At 42.3% G+C, this 14,211-nt stretch overlaps 1 long non-coding RNA gene across 1 annotated transcript in view; it reads right to left on the bottom strand.

The window, feature by feature from the left end:
- Positions 1–14,211, bottom strand: part of LOC310827398 — a 793,036-nt gene that overhangs the window by 327,528 nt on the left and 451,297 nt on the right. The window lies entirely within an intron of this gene.

Consider the following 14,211-nt stretch of genomic DNA (forward strand, 5'->3'; position numbering starts at 1 on the left):
CTCAAAGCGTTGCCGACTGCACCCTAGAATGCCTCCCTCTCCATGGTGAAAGCTGAGGCAGGCACATCACCCCAAGGTCATGAGCTGCGATTCTGTATCACAACACTTCCGCGTGAGAGTGCTTGCCAACATTTGTGTGAAACTTTATTTCATTCCAGATGTATGATTACATGTCACAGTGTGGTTGAGCATACCTGTCGCAACAAATACGCTCCTGTGAGTCCGTGTCACTTGTGGGCAGGGGGGAGTTGCGTAAGTGTCCATGTTGTGGGGTGTAAATCCAAGTTACTTCAGAGTTCTCACCATTATGATTCTATGGTATTATGATGCATTTTATATTATTATATATTATGATGGTATTATGGTATTATGATACAGTGGTACCTCAGGTTAAGTACTTAATTCATTCCGGAGGTCTGTTCTTAACCTGAAACTGTTCTTAACCTGAAGCACCACTTTAGCTAATGGGGCCTCCTGCTGCTGCCACGCCGCCGGAGCACGATTTCTGTTCTCATCCTGAAGCAAAGTTCTTAACCTGAAGCACTTTTTCTGGGTTAGCAGAGTCTGTAACCTGAAGCATATGTAACCTGAGGTACCACTGTACATGCCATACGTTCAAAGCACACGGCTTCTCCTGAAGAATTTCAAGAACTGCAGTTTACCTTCACAGAGCTTTTATTCCCAGCACCCTTAACAAACTACAGTTCTCAGGATGCTTTGGGAGAGGTCAGTGTGGATACAGCTTCGGTGACTCCAAGCACTGGCTGAAAGCTCCAGCTATCACAATCTTCTTCCATGCTTTGTAAAACGTGCTAGTAAGCCTCCCAGCTTCACAGTATCAATTAGAAACAAAGGCAGGGGATGCCCTCTACTGATTCCCTGAAGTGTCTGCAGCAATAAGCTATAGAGATACTGCTGTGCTGCTTGCTATCATTTTTGCCCCCAGTAAAGCATGTGTGTCTTGTCAACAAGCTACTGTAAATAGCCTCTAACAAGAGATTCATTATAAACATATAACAGAGTAAATTGCTCCTTAGTGGATCATCTTTTTCATCTTAAATGTGAGTCTCTTTTTCTTTTTACAGACGCTCTTGCTGCGCCAGTGCTCTGCAGGTTTGAACAGCATCATCCTAGAAGGCAGCAGGAAATTGCAATAAAAATGATCTATAGATATATGATCTCTTAACCCCACCACAGTTTACACAAACCCTCTTCTTACTCGTTGGCTGGATGATCTGAGTAAATAAACACACATTTGATAGAAGAAAGGGATCTGGAGAAAATGACAGCTGCTAAAATCCAACCCAACTGAAGTTACCAGAGTTTAAGTTCTATTGAAACCAGCAGAGCTTACATTAGTCACAACAAACTTGTCCCATTGATTGGAATGGGGCTCACGCATGACAACATTTGTTGGATGAGAGCCATAATCTATATAACAGCTAACACATGTCACAAAGAGCTCAGTTCTTTTTCCATTCATTTCCGACGTTGAGACAAGATAGTTCTTTGTAGCCTGCAGCATAAATTCAGCAAATAATTGCAGATCTAAACTTTGGGTGGTCAACCGATGGAGTGTTTACAGTCAAAGCAGAATGAGGCCCCTTTAGTTAGCAGCATTCAGACTACAGAAATGAAGCATACTTCATGGACATGAGGTTGCATGTATCTATGGGGTGGCCAATTTCAAGGATCTATTCATGTCTGAAATGCTCTGAAATGCACTAAATAGATCTGTCTCCCACTGAAGAAGAAGAAGAAGAAGAAGAAGAAGAAGAAGAAGAAGAAGAAGAAGAAGAAGAAGAAGAAGAAGAAGAAGAGTAGTTTGGATTTGATATCCCGCATTCCACTCCCTTTAAGGAGTCTCAAAGCGGCTAACATTCTCCTTTCCCTTCCTCCCCCACAACAAACACTCTGTGAGGTGAGTGGGGTTGAGAGACTTCAAAGAAGTGTGACTGACCCAAGGTCACCCAGCAGCTGCATGTGGAGGAGCGGAGACGCAAACCTGGTTCCCCATATTACAAGACTACCGCTCTTAACAACTACACCACACTGGCTCTCAACTGCACCGTAATACCACTTAATATTCAATTATCAAGAATTATAGGAGAGTTACGAGTTATCAGACGTAACTCTATATTGGTCTAATAAATCATAGCCTATTAGGCAGAGAACAAGTGTTGTGCCCACCTTTGCTCTCCTCTCTTTAATCATGTGTTGGAATAAAGGAATTATGGGGTTTATTGCATTATATTTGTCTGTGCATATCCAAAATGGAAACTGAGGTTCAGTCTTGATGTTACAAACCAGTTCCATATCCTGGTTTGTAGTCCAAATTTAAAGCATAGTTTCCCAGTTCAGATGTTAGAGGAAATGTTTATTTACCGGTACTTACTTAATTCCTGGCCTTTCATACAGTTTGATGCACCCCAGAAACATTTTATCCCAACACATGAGGAAAGAGATCATTCACTCATTCTCAGCCTGGTTTATTACTTTAGGGCTATTACATTTATTTTCAGGTAGGTAGCTGTGTTGGTCTGATGCAGTAGAAATATATATATATATATATATATATATATATATATATATATATATATTGTCCAGTAGCACCTTAGATACCAACTAAGTTTGTTCTTCGTATGAGCTTTCGTGTGCCTACCAAGCTCATACCAAGAACAAACTTAGTTGGTCTTTAAGGTGCTACTGGACAATTTTTTATTTATATATATATATATTTCTACGTTTCTTTTATTATTTATAATTATTCATTTAGATGCATTTACGGTATATACCATTTCATATTTAAAAAATATCTAAGCAGACCACGCCATACCTCTTAGGCAGACCAAGAATATATCTGAACCAAGTCATAGTGGTGCTCTGATGATGGTTCTCTGAAGGCTCTGTTAAATAGTTATTTGATACCTATTTCATCCTCTAGAAGAATTGTTTACAGCACAGAGCAAGATAGATTCCTCTAGCTGCAGTGCTCCACTACTATAAATTGAGATTCTTGGTATTATTAATCAATGGCTATAGAAAAGTCTACAAGCAATAGATAACCTTAAAACCAGATTTCACCTGTTATGTAAAAGGTTAAATGTGTCACAAAGCAGATGAAGACATACATCTTAAATGCCATCATAGCTCTGCTCAGCCTAAGCTGTCAGCCTTAACCTACTTCCTGGAATAGCCTCACTGAAGTCCATGGGAATATTTCAGAACAAGAAGTATAACATCGGAAAGTACTTCTGTCCATAGACAAAGAAAGCAATGGAGCCTTCTTAAGTGGCTTTCCCATCGCAGCAGAGCTATAAAGTGTTGATGGATATAGCTTATCATAAGTGAAAATAGCCTTGAGAATATAAAAGATGGGAGCGGAACCTTCCCATGGTGTAACAAGGACTGAAAGTGTAGAGAATAGCATCACCCTCAAGTGGGAAGCACTTGAGAGACAAGGGAGCAAGTCTCTCTTGAGATTGTCATGGAAGAAGGACGCCAGTGATTAAAAAGATACCATTTTGGAAAAGGACTCTGGCAAACTAAGAAGAATGCAGCTGATGTATGGAAGACTTTCATAAATATATATATATTTCCATAACATAATTTAAATGTTCACAGTTAAAATGTACGTTGTTCAGGACAAAGAGCATGGAGTTTGCTGACTCTCCTACTCAGGTTTCCCAATATAGTACAAAGCAGGAAATGACTGGCCCTGTTACTGGAGGTAAAATACAGCCATCATACAGCCATCATGAGTAGTACCAGTCAATAGCCTGAACCTCCAGGACTATTGTCTTATTCACCTTTAAAGCAGTTCAAGTTAGTGGCTGTTACTATGTAAAGTAACAGCTACTCAGCTGTAACTTACATCGAATGTTAGCATGGCCTAAACAGGGTCAATTTACCTCAGCCATTAAATCCTAAACAATAAGACTGTGTTGTTGTCATTCTGCTTCTTAATTTGCATCAATGAACAATAATACCTGCATGGTCAAAATATCTGCATACATTTCCTTCTTTCTGGAAAGTGATAATCACTCTATGAAAAAATCCTATTGTGATTTTGAAAGGATTTTTTTAAAAAATACTAAGGATACAGTACTTTGCCAGTCATGGAGGGATCTTCGCAGGACTCAAGAGAGCACTGTTCCTCTCCTTGTGCCACCCTCTCTGATGCATCATCAGCACCCTAAGATTGGAAGGTCTGTATGTACGGTATGTCCAAAATCCCATCCAGCTGATAAGAGCCATGCAGTTGAGCTGCAGTTACCAGCTCAAACCTCTTCATATGTTGAGCTTCGGAGATGGACTGAGGGAGAACAATAGGCCCAATTACCTATTTCCTCGAAATGTAGGGGAAGTGGCAACCCAAAGTGGCTTACAACCAACCAGCCAAACCTTTTGTAATGTGCAAAGGTTTTTTGTCTGTTGTTCAGCAGAAGACTCTATGCATTGTCAGTTTTCTGTGAAATTGGTATTTTCTGGTGCCCATGACAGATTCTTAATTTCCAAATGTGACCCTAGGTTGGTGAGGGATCCCTACCATAAAGTTTCTTCATGGGTTAAAGGGAGTATAAGAAGGAGAGTAAAGTTCAGCAAAGGAGGGACTATCACCTCTGAGATAAGCACTTGGTTTCTCCTTCAACTGGCCACTCATCTTTTTTACGGAGACACTACATGGTGTCCCAGTGGGATAGTTTTTGGTTTTTTATGCAGTGAAGGTAAACTGAGGACAGATAAATTTTAAAAGTATTCCCTTTTGTCTTTTTAACCCAGAGAGACCCTGTGTTCCTCTGGTGTTGTTGGATCTCAGCTACCACCAGCCCCAGCCAGCATAGCCAATGGTCAGGGGTTGATGGGATTTGTAGACTAACAACATCTGGAAGGCCACCAATTCCCCACCCCTGTTTTACCCCATGAAGAGTGAACAGCGCTACCCCACAATTTCAGCAGGCCCTGATCCGCTGACTTGCCCTAACACACCAGATACGCACGTTCAGCATAGACTATATGAGTATGTTGCAGATATTTATGCTTTTCCTCATAACTACAGGCTTGTTACATGACATTTGCTTTTTACAGGGAAATAAATGTATAAAATAGCAAACAAATACAATTCCTTGTTAATATAATAAAGCTTTTAAGCGAAGGCTTCAGATTTCATTGCAAGACTTGTTTTGCGGAGAAACCTGAGCTCCTTCAAATTTGCCTTGGCAGATGCAACAGCAGTGACTTGGCTACAGGCTTTGCTAAACTCACACCATTTGCATTTTAATTTGGTGGTTCAATTTATCCAGGAAATAGGAGCCTTCCTCTCCCATGCCAAGCATTATCAGCTGCGGAAATGACCCTCATGGAACTTGCCCCTAATTAATATAGGCATCCCTGATTATCATTACCCATTTTCTTTCTTTCTTTAGTCCCATCCTGTGTTTCGTCATTGCAATCAACGTGACTTACAAAATGGCCTAGTGAAATATGAATGATCGCTTGTACATGTAAGCTGTTCTGAGCCTTCTTTGCAAGGAAAAGCACAGCAAAGGAAGATGAAAGTGATTCATTTCTGCAGACCAGGAGTGCGATAGCTAAATGACACAATGCAAGAATACTATTGATTCAGAATACTTCAAATAGTGCTTCAGACTAAGGAAGGAAAGCATACATTTCAGGGGAAAGTGGCTGATTTGTATGATTGCTTGTTTTAAAATTCTTTGGCCAAGCCATTTAAGTTATTACTCCTTCCATGTCAAGTGGAAGAATGCTTCAGAAAATGAGACAAGTTCAGACAAAAGGTGATGCCTGGGGAATCAGATGTGACATAGGTTTCATGAGACGCAAGGCTGAACCTTCACAGGGTTGGCTCTGCCTTTTATCTTTCAATGGCAGATAAATTGGATAACTCAGGAGTTCAAGGAGTGCAAATCTCTCTGATGACGCCTTAGAAATGATGAACTTGTCATCTCGGCATGACGCTCTTTTCCCCAGCCTCCTAGGTCAAACATTCTCATCCTCCCCATAGCTGTTTCTGTGCCTGTATGCTACCCTATTAAAAAAAAGCAGATCCACACTCACAAAATTAGATGTGTAACTTAAAAATATTTGATCCTTATCTCTCACACTGACGACACTCCCACAAAATTTGGCAGGCATTTTCCCTATAGGAGATAATCTAGTTTACCTGCTGACTTGTAAAAAGCATTGAAAATAAAATATTTACATTTAAGTCCCTTGCTGAAAAAATAAAGCCTGTACATCTAGCCTGCAATAGCTAGTTCAGTCCCCGAAGCTAAAAGGAGAAACAAATATCCAGACACTTAAAAAAAACACCCTATAAAATAACATATAAACACGATAAAATAGTGTGCCCCCCGCAGCCCACTCTGTTACTAAGTCAAATGAGCACGGCCAAATTACACAGAATGTGGGGAACCCAGGACACAATCTTCAAACATCTTTTTGGACACATAAAAGCGCCTGCTAGGTCAGTTGAAACAATGATGCTTGCAAATAATATGCTTCTCCAACATTTCTCGTCATCAAATCTCATATTACACCTGCCTTTTCCCTCCAAGCATGGTTCAGGAGCAGGATTAACACTCCCTACCCCAGCACTGATGCCACAAGACAGCATCTCACAGCTTACCCCAGTGGCTGCTTTAATGTATTGACTTTGAGCAGAAGCCTACATTGCTTCGAAGAATTACAAAGCCTCAGAAGAGCTCAAAGTAGTACATTGCTCTGGCATCCAAATGAGGTCTTCTCATGTTGCTCAGGTCAGCTTACCCCACCTCTTTTCCTGGGATTCATCAGTTTAACATAAGAAAGTAAGAGTCTGCTGAACCAGGCCAATGGTCCAGCTAGTCCAGCATCTTGTTCTTCACAAGTAGGACCTGAGCACAAGAACACACTGCCCTTCTGTGGTTTCCAGCAACTGGTATTAAGCTTAAATAGGGTAGTCTCTGGGGATGGAGCCAAGCACTCCATCATCTCCCTATTAGTTCTCTCCTAGCTCATGGCTTATTGCTGGTTGTCTGGCAGTGGACTCCACTTTGAGAAGCAATCTTGGAAAAGTCCTATGCAAAGGTCTCTCAGGCCTAGTTACAGTGGTTCCTCAGGTTAAGAATTTAATTCGTTATGGAGGTCTGTTCTTAACCTGAAACTGTTCTTAACTTGAAGCACCACTTTAGCTAATGGGGTCTCCTGCTGCCGCCGCGCCACTGGAGCACAATTTCTGTTCTCATCCTGAAGCAAAGTTCTTAACCTGAGGTACTATTTCTGGGTTAGTGGAGTCTGTAACCTGAAGCAACTGTAACCTGAAGCGTCTATAACCTGAGGTACCACTGTTCTTGAATCTATCTCATCCACAGCCTTTGCTGCAAGTTCTTCTGATGGCCCCTGCTTGTCTAAGTCAGAGCTGCTATCTAGAGTGGGGGACCACTTCATAGATAATCCTAACTGGTAATCGAGCCTATTTATTTCCAAGTAGATGTGAGTTGCAAGCTACAGCTCTTCATTACAAAGCTTTGTGTATGTTCTAGTGCACACAATGTCAGATTGACCCAATAGGTAGTAGAGATGACTCAGAATTCCAGTGGGTCGAAAAAATCTTCAAGGAGGTACACCATCCATCTCTGCCAGTGTAACACTCTGGAAAGAAACATAATCACCCACCACCATTTCCAGAAAGGGGTAGGGGAGAGTTCTTTTTGCCCTAGACAGCACAATAATTTGAGTTACCGTAGCTTTCAATATGCATGTGGAGCTCCTGTAAAAAACTGTTCCCCCCTCTTTGTGTACTAGGATTTTCCAGACTCAACTGCCATCAGAGGCTACTGATAGTTGCCTACAGGAATGAATTACACTGTCTAAAATGGGTTATTTCCACAATGACATTTGATTTCTAAAACCTCACAGGCCCCTGTGCAGAGTGCTACAAATGCATCCATACAAATATGTTCTTTCAATTGTTGAAAGGACAAGACCTTCCCTTTTATCTCCACCTTTGATTCTTGTTAATTTTTCATTGAATTCCATGCATTTATCCAACCCTCTTGGGCCTATGCCACACATACACCTTATTGGCTCCCTCATTGTGTGTTTGCATTATGCCAGCTTCTCTGCCACCCCCTCCGTCCCCCTGTCAGTAAGCAACAGCCACCCACCTGCCAGGAAACTAGTGTAGTGGTTTTGTCTCATCCATCAAACCACTTGTGTTGGGCCAATGGTCTAACTCCCTATGGCAGCTTCCAATGTACATACAAGTTAATTCATACTGTGCACTTAACAGCTATCACTTAACATACACTGCAGCTGCATCTAGTTCCCAGAGCAGCATGAAGTCCATATAAAGTCCATGGATGCATGCTTCTGGGTCTAGAGCTGAGATGCAATCTTCACATTAATGTATTTAAGATAGTTGTAACTAGCATCTCCAGGGCTGAGACAGTCTCCAGAATAGACAATAAATCAGTAAGTGCTCCTTCAGGTGGGCATTAAGAATTCATTCATAGCGTAAAGCAGAATTTAGGCAGTTATTGTTTAATTTCTGAATCCCTTCCACCTCCCGATGTTCAACAAAAAATACAGGAAGAGTCAAATTGGCATTGAATTACATACAGCCTTAGTAGGTTTTGTTAATTCTTCCTGCCTAAAATAATTATGTAATACTTCACTTACAGAAAACAGATGCATTGTGTTAGCAAAAATGTAGCATGGCCTTCAGCCAAGGGAACTATTATTCTTACCTGAAGTAGTGCTCTGTCTTTATCCCTTTGTGTTTGCAGATTTCAACAAGAAGTCACATCCTCCTGACCTCAAAAATGTGTGCAGCAGAACATTCAAACACCTGCAGGAATAGAGGATGCCTGTCTATTGTTAGCAGGCTTTGTCTGTTATTAATTGAAAGTCTGAATCTCCAGTGAAGAGGAATGCTCCCGTCTTGAGGGGAGAAAGAGTTTGTCAGAGGAAGAGACAAGTATTGTTTTAAGATCACGTTTTATTTTTCATTCAGAATTGCTGCGGGTTTTCATCATTCCTACAGGTGGTAACACAACAGCTGCTATTTAAGCTGTGCATGTTGACACATACATCATATTAGAGTGACCTATAAAGACTCTAATCAAATCTCCATTGAAGGAATTAAACTTAAAATTGCACATAAAGAGAGAGGAGTCTCATGAATATAGGTAGCCCTATTGCAACCTTATTGGTTTGTTTATAAGAATTCTATCCTTCTATCCACAGAAGACCCCTTAGGCAGCTTACAAAATTTAGCCATATGAAATCAGAATAAAAACAATTAACAGTGCAATCCTATACATATCTCCTCTGGGTAAGTGAGTATAGGACTGCAGCTGAGAATTAATAAAAATCAGAATTCAAAACAGCAACTTAATAAGTTTCACTTAAATGGGCTGAAATGGCCTAAGGAATTGTAGTCCAACAGCAACTTGAGGTTGTGTAAAAGACAGTGTGGTGTAGTGGTTAAGAGCAGTAGACTCGTAATCTGGTGAACTGGCTTCGATTCCCCACTCCTCCACATGCAGCTGCCGGGTGACCTTGGGCTAGTCTCACTTCTCTGAAGTCTCTCAGCCCCACTCACCTCACAGAGTGTTTGTTGTGGGGGAGGAAGGGAAAGGAGAATGTTAGCCGCTTTGAGACTCCTTCGGTTAGTGATAAAGCGGGATATCAAATCCAAACTCTTCTTCTTCTCCTTAAGTAACAATGGATGGAGCAGTAAATATGTCTAGGAAGGCAATCCTTAGTCCAAGTGCCACACCCAACTAATCTCTGAAGGTGGGGGCACTGAGAGCAGAGTACCCATTGATGACTTACTGCCAGTATTGTTCTAATGCAAGGCTAACTTCTCCATTATACGTAACAGACATTCATCCCCTAAATTTGTCTTCTCTTCATGACTTGGGGTCCCTTGACAATTCTAAGACTGCCTCTGGAGCTAACCAGAGTTTTGTCTTCCTCTTGCTGGCCAAAACCTTTAGAGCAGGAATGGGTAACCTACTTTAGAGACACTGCAGAGGAGCGCTGCAATAAATTTCTAATCCTACGACATAAGCAAGCTGACATAATCTTATGTCAGCTTCTTACGTAAGATCAGGGATTCATTGGGGCATCTCATCTCAGAAGGGGGGGTCGCTTTTACAGGGGCCAGGAAAGCATTGCACTATGAACTGAAGTTTTGCAGAGAGCAAAAGTCTTTTTTGTGTGTTTACTGGTGGTCATTGCTGGAATATAATACAATTGCTTTTTCTGGTGCTGCCATAGGAGAATACGAGGTGTACCTCTCTGAATTGTCTTAGGTACACATATTTCATACAGAACGAAAATGAAATACTTTTTATTTTGTTTTCCCCCTCCCCACAGCTGTTCTCTTTCCAATCCTAATTCTAGCATTTATAAAGATCTGATCATATACAGGTTTTTTGCCTGAGGTGCTGAATAATTTCCATTTCTTTAGTCAGTGAAGATCTTTTGTGTAACTGTAATCTTCCTCTAATCCCTTCTCAGGTGACACCCAACCAGTAATCTTCTGGGATCTTTACAGGTTATAAAGAAGAAAGGCTTTGTGCATATGCAATTCCGTGCTGACACAATTAAAAGAGTTGTTTTCCTCTTTAAGCATCTGCATCCCTTTAGTGAGTAATATGCTCCCTTTGGACCATTAAGATGCTTCAAGGCATCCCTGACCTGACCTCTTTTTGAAGAAGTATGCCTGGGGCTTGTGGTAGCTCCCCTGCCTTAGTTTGCTACATCTTGTTAAAAAAAAGAGAACGGGAAATTACAACAATGCAGAAAGAAAAGGGCAAAAGTTGACCCATGGGAAAGAGACTGTATGAGGAAAGAATTAGCAGTGATGTTCCTGCTTGTTAATATAAGACATCTCTACTGTTCAAAAGCAAAAGAAGAAGGGAAATCAAAACAAAAAAAGATGCCCCTCTTTACACGTAACTGCTGTGCTTTAATAGCTGGAGCATCAAAGGCTGAAACAGTATTTCAGGACGCTCAAATATCACTAGCAAGGGGCATAAAATGTCACATTAGAATTGCATAGTAAGAACAGAGACAGAAATCAATAAATAGAAAGCTACCACACTTTATCTGTGGAGTGTGATATGCAGGAAGAGAAAGAAAACCTGCAAGTGAATCCACTGGGAGCTAATTAGGTATATTCCAAACAAACAAAAAAGCAGGTAAATTATGATGTCTTTCCTCTAGATAAGGGGTGAGGAACCTGTGGATGCTCAGGTGTTGTTGAACTCCAACTCCCATCAGCCCCAACGAGGCCCACACTTCTTGCTACAGAACCCACTGCCAACAGTCTCTGCACCATCACTTCCTCACCTCTTTGTCTTCTTCCTACCAGCACAGGGGACAAGTGCTGGTAGGGAGAAGGAGGAACAGCTGCCATTGGCTGGTGGTTTGCATGCCTGCCAGTGCTCTTCCTAGCAAGTGAGTGCACAATAATACTGGGGAGGAGGGGGAAGAACTGGCCGCAGCTGGTTGCCATGGCAGTAGGGTGGTTGGCTAGGGTTGCCCCCTTTGGTCAGGCAAAATAAAGGACAGATCAGGAAGAAATGGGGGGAGGAGCTAAATATTACATTACCTGGTGCAGAAATGACTTCAAAGCAATCCATTACTCTCTCTCTTGCTCTCTGATGCTGAGTCTCTGACCCACCCACCCACCACCCCCACAAAACCCAAGACTCCACCATAGCAGGCCCATGCACCGCAAGCCCCCTCTCTTGGTCTCCGCAACTCACCCTCTGCCCACTCAAAAACTCTCTCAGACTCCACCTCCTGGCTCTATACCACTCTCTGCCCGCATCCTGCGATGACTCTTGCTCTCTTGGCTCCCCTCCTCATGGATCCACCTTCTGCCTGCACAAACTTCCACTCAGGCTCTCGTCTTCCTCCTTCTACCAGACCCACTCTCTGTCCACACAGTTTGAAGGAGAAGGAGAAGGAGCTTGAATATGTGAAAAAGGCATCCCGTCTGAAGTCCAAACAGGACAGGTGATGCTTTTCTCCCCTCCAGAAACAAGGACGATCATGTTTTTCTAGGGATGGGTGGCAACCGTACGGTGGAATCAGGCTGACAGATAGGAGGTGCACAGAGTGTGTCCTGCCCAAGGACCCTCCAAAACCTGGAGCCACCCTGCTTGTCTGTATCAGACCTATGAGTGTATGAGAGCGCTATAAAACTGTGTTCCCACACAATTGGGCTCTGCATGGTTCCAACTAGTGGGTGGGTGGGACTTGGCAGGAGCAGTACAGAAACATTATCTGACGTATCATCACATCAAGCAAGGATGGGAAACCCTCAGGTGAGCAAGGCCTGCAGAACCTTCCAATCCAGTCTCCAGTGAGATGTCTTCTGAGATTCTGTTGCTGTATCTAATCGCCTTATAGCACGGCAGACTTTCAGCCTCCCTGCAGTGTCATCCTGAAGCTTGTTTGCAGTATGCCCCCACCATCTGTGTGTGTCTATGTGCGTGCAGTAGAGGGGTTTGTAGAGCATCACAATATGGTAGACATCAAGACAGAGAGATCTGGCTGAGAAAAGTATTGAGGGCAAAGACTAAAAGGTACAACAGATCAGGTGAAAAGAAAACCATCTAACGGAGAAGGGGGAAAAATTGTCTCCATCCTTTTTTCCTTTTTTGTACCATAAGGAAGCATTCTACGAATATCAAAAGGTAATTCATTGCCTTCTCGTTTTGGTGGGCTCAAAGAAAGGGTGTGATCCTGTAATAAATAAATAGCATCTTTCCAACAACAAATGTTTACAAATGGCCACTAGATGGCTCTTGTGTACCGTATAAACAATAGTCTGTGCCGAAGTGCGTGTGGTGGGTTTCATTGTTATTCCATCGACCTGCATTTGGGTTTATTTGTCCGAATATTGCCCGAGATTGTCCCTCCAAGTAGCCCACCAACAACATGCACATCTGTCACACCATATAAATAACTCAAAACAGTGCCTTCCAGTTATTACCACATAAATTCCCCAATAGCCACTTTATGTAACACACTAAGCTGATTTAAAGCAGAACATGTCTTCCCCTCACCCATCTACTTTTATTACAAGGGAAATTGGCTATTACAGGTTCATTATCACTGCCTCAGGTGAGATGCCCCATTTTCTCTCCAGTTACCAAACTGATGGCACTCATAGACAATTGTATTTTTTTCTTGCTACTGGCAGACTCATGCAGAAAACGTATGGAGCATTCGTTGCAGGAAGAGATGTTGATATGCCAGGCTGGTTGCTCTACTTTGTAAATGAAGATACATAAAACACGCTGTACATATAGGATCCCATCACTGCAATAGTCCAGTCTTCTTCTTGTTTTACCTTCCACATGGTCAGCCACAGGTTTTTGCAAATCATTTTGTGGTGTGTCCACCTTTTGTACTAACTCATGTTGAAGCCCCAGATACAGGGTCAGTGTCAAGTACTGAGATCAGGGGACACCTGTCAAGGCACAACTCCAAAGAGCCCCTTGACCCTGCTGTTCCTCTTGCTGTTGCTCCCTGTTCACCTAGCCTCTCCAAGTGAGGGAGGAGTGGTATGAGTGACAAAAAGCAGCATCAGTCCCTTCCAGACACTGCCCAGAACAAAACAGCAAGTGAACACGGCCACAGCAACAGCGATGAAGAAGAGGTGGTGCTACCCTAGGATGGGGGCTGCTGAAAGCATCTTCTTTGTGCCCTCTTCCCACAAAAAAAAGCCTGCCAAGATATGTTCTGTTAGCTTTATTTTTCAGCTTGTTGACTTTGGCCCTGGCTATGGTCCTGATCTGTCTCAGGCTCCCTTCACGGGCAATTTGCACGAGAAAATCAGCAAATGGGAGTTCCCAAGGCATATCACAAGCACAAAGCTATAAAGCTCCTTATCTCCCATGGTAGGGTCCTGATCTGGCTCAGGCCTCCCACACTGGCAATATATGTGAACCATAGCTGTCAACTTTTCCCTTTTCTTGCAAGGAATCCTATTCAGAATAAGGGAATTCCCTTTAAAAAAGGGAAACGTTGACAGCTATGGATTGAACTAGATGATCCTCAGGGTGCCTTCTAAGTTTTTGATTTTATGATCTATGGGCTCTGCCTTGTATCCATAGATATATATATGATGCCAGGTAGGGGACAATAAAAAGAAGGTGGGGCCAAAGGGATTTGGCAGGCACC

This window comes from Podarcis gaigeae (assembly GCF_964106915.1).
Source record: "Podarcis gaigeae genome assembly, chromosome: 11".
Taxonomy (NCBI): domain Eukaryota; kingdom Metazoa; phylum Chordata; class Lepidosauria; order Squamata; family Lacertidae; genus Podarcis; species Podarcis gaigeae.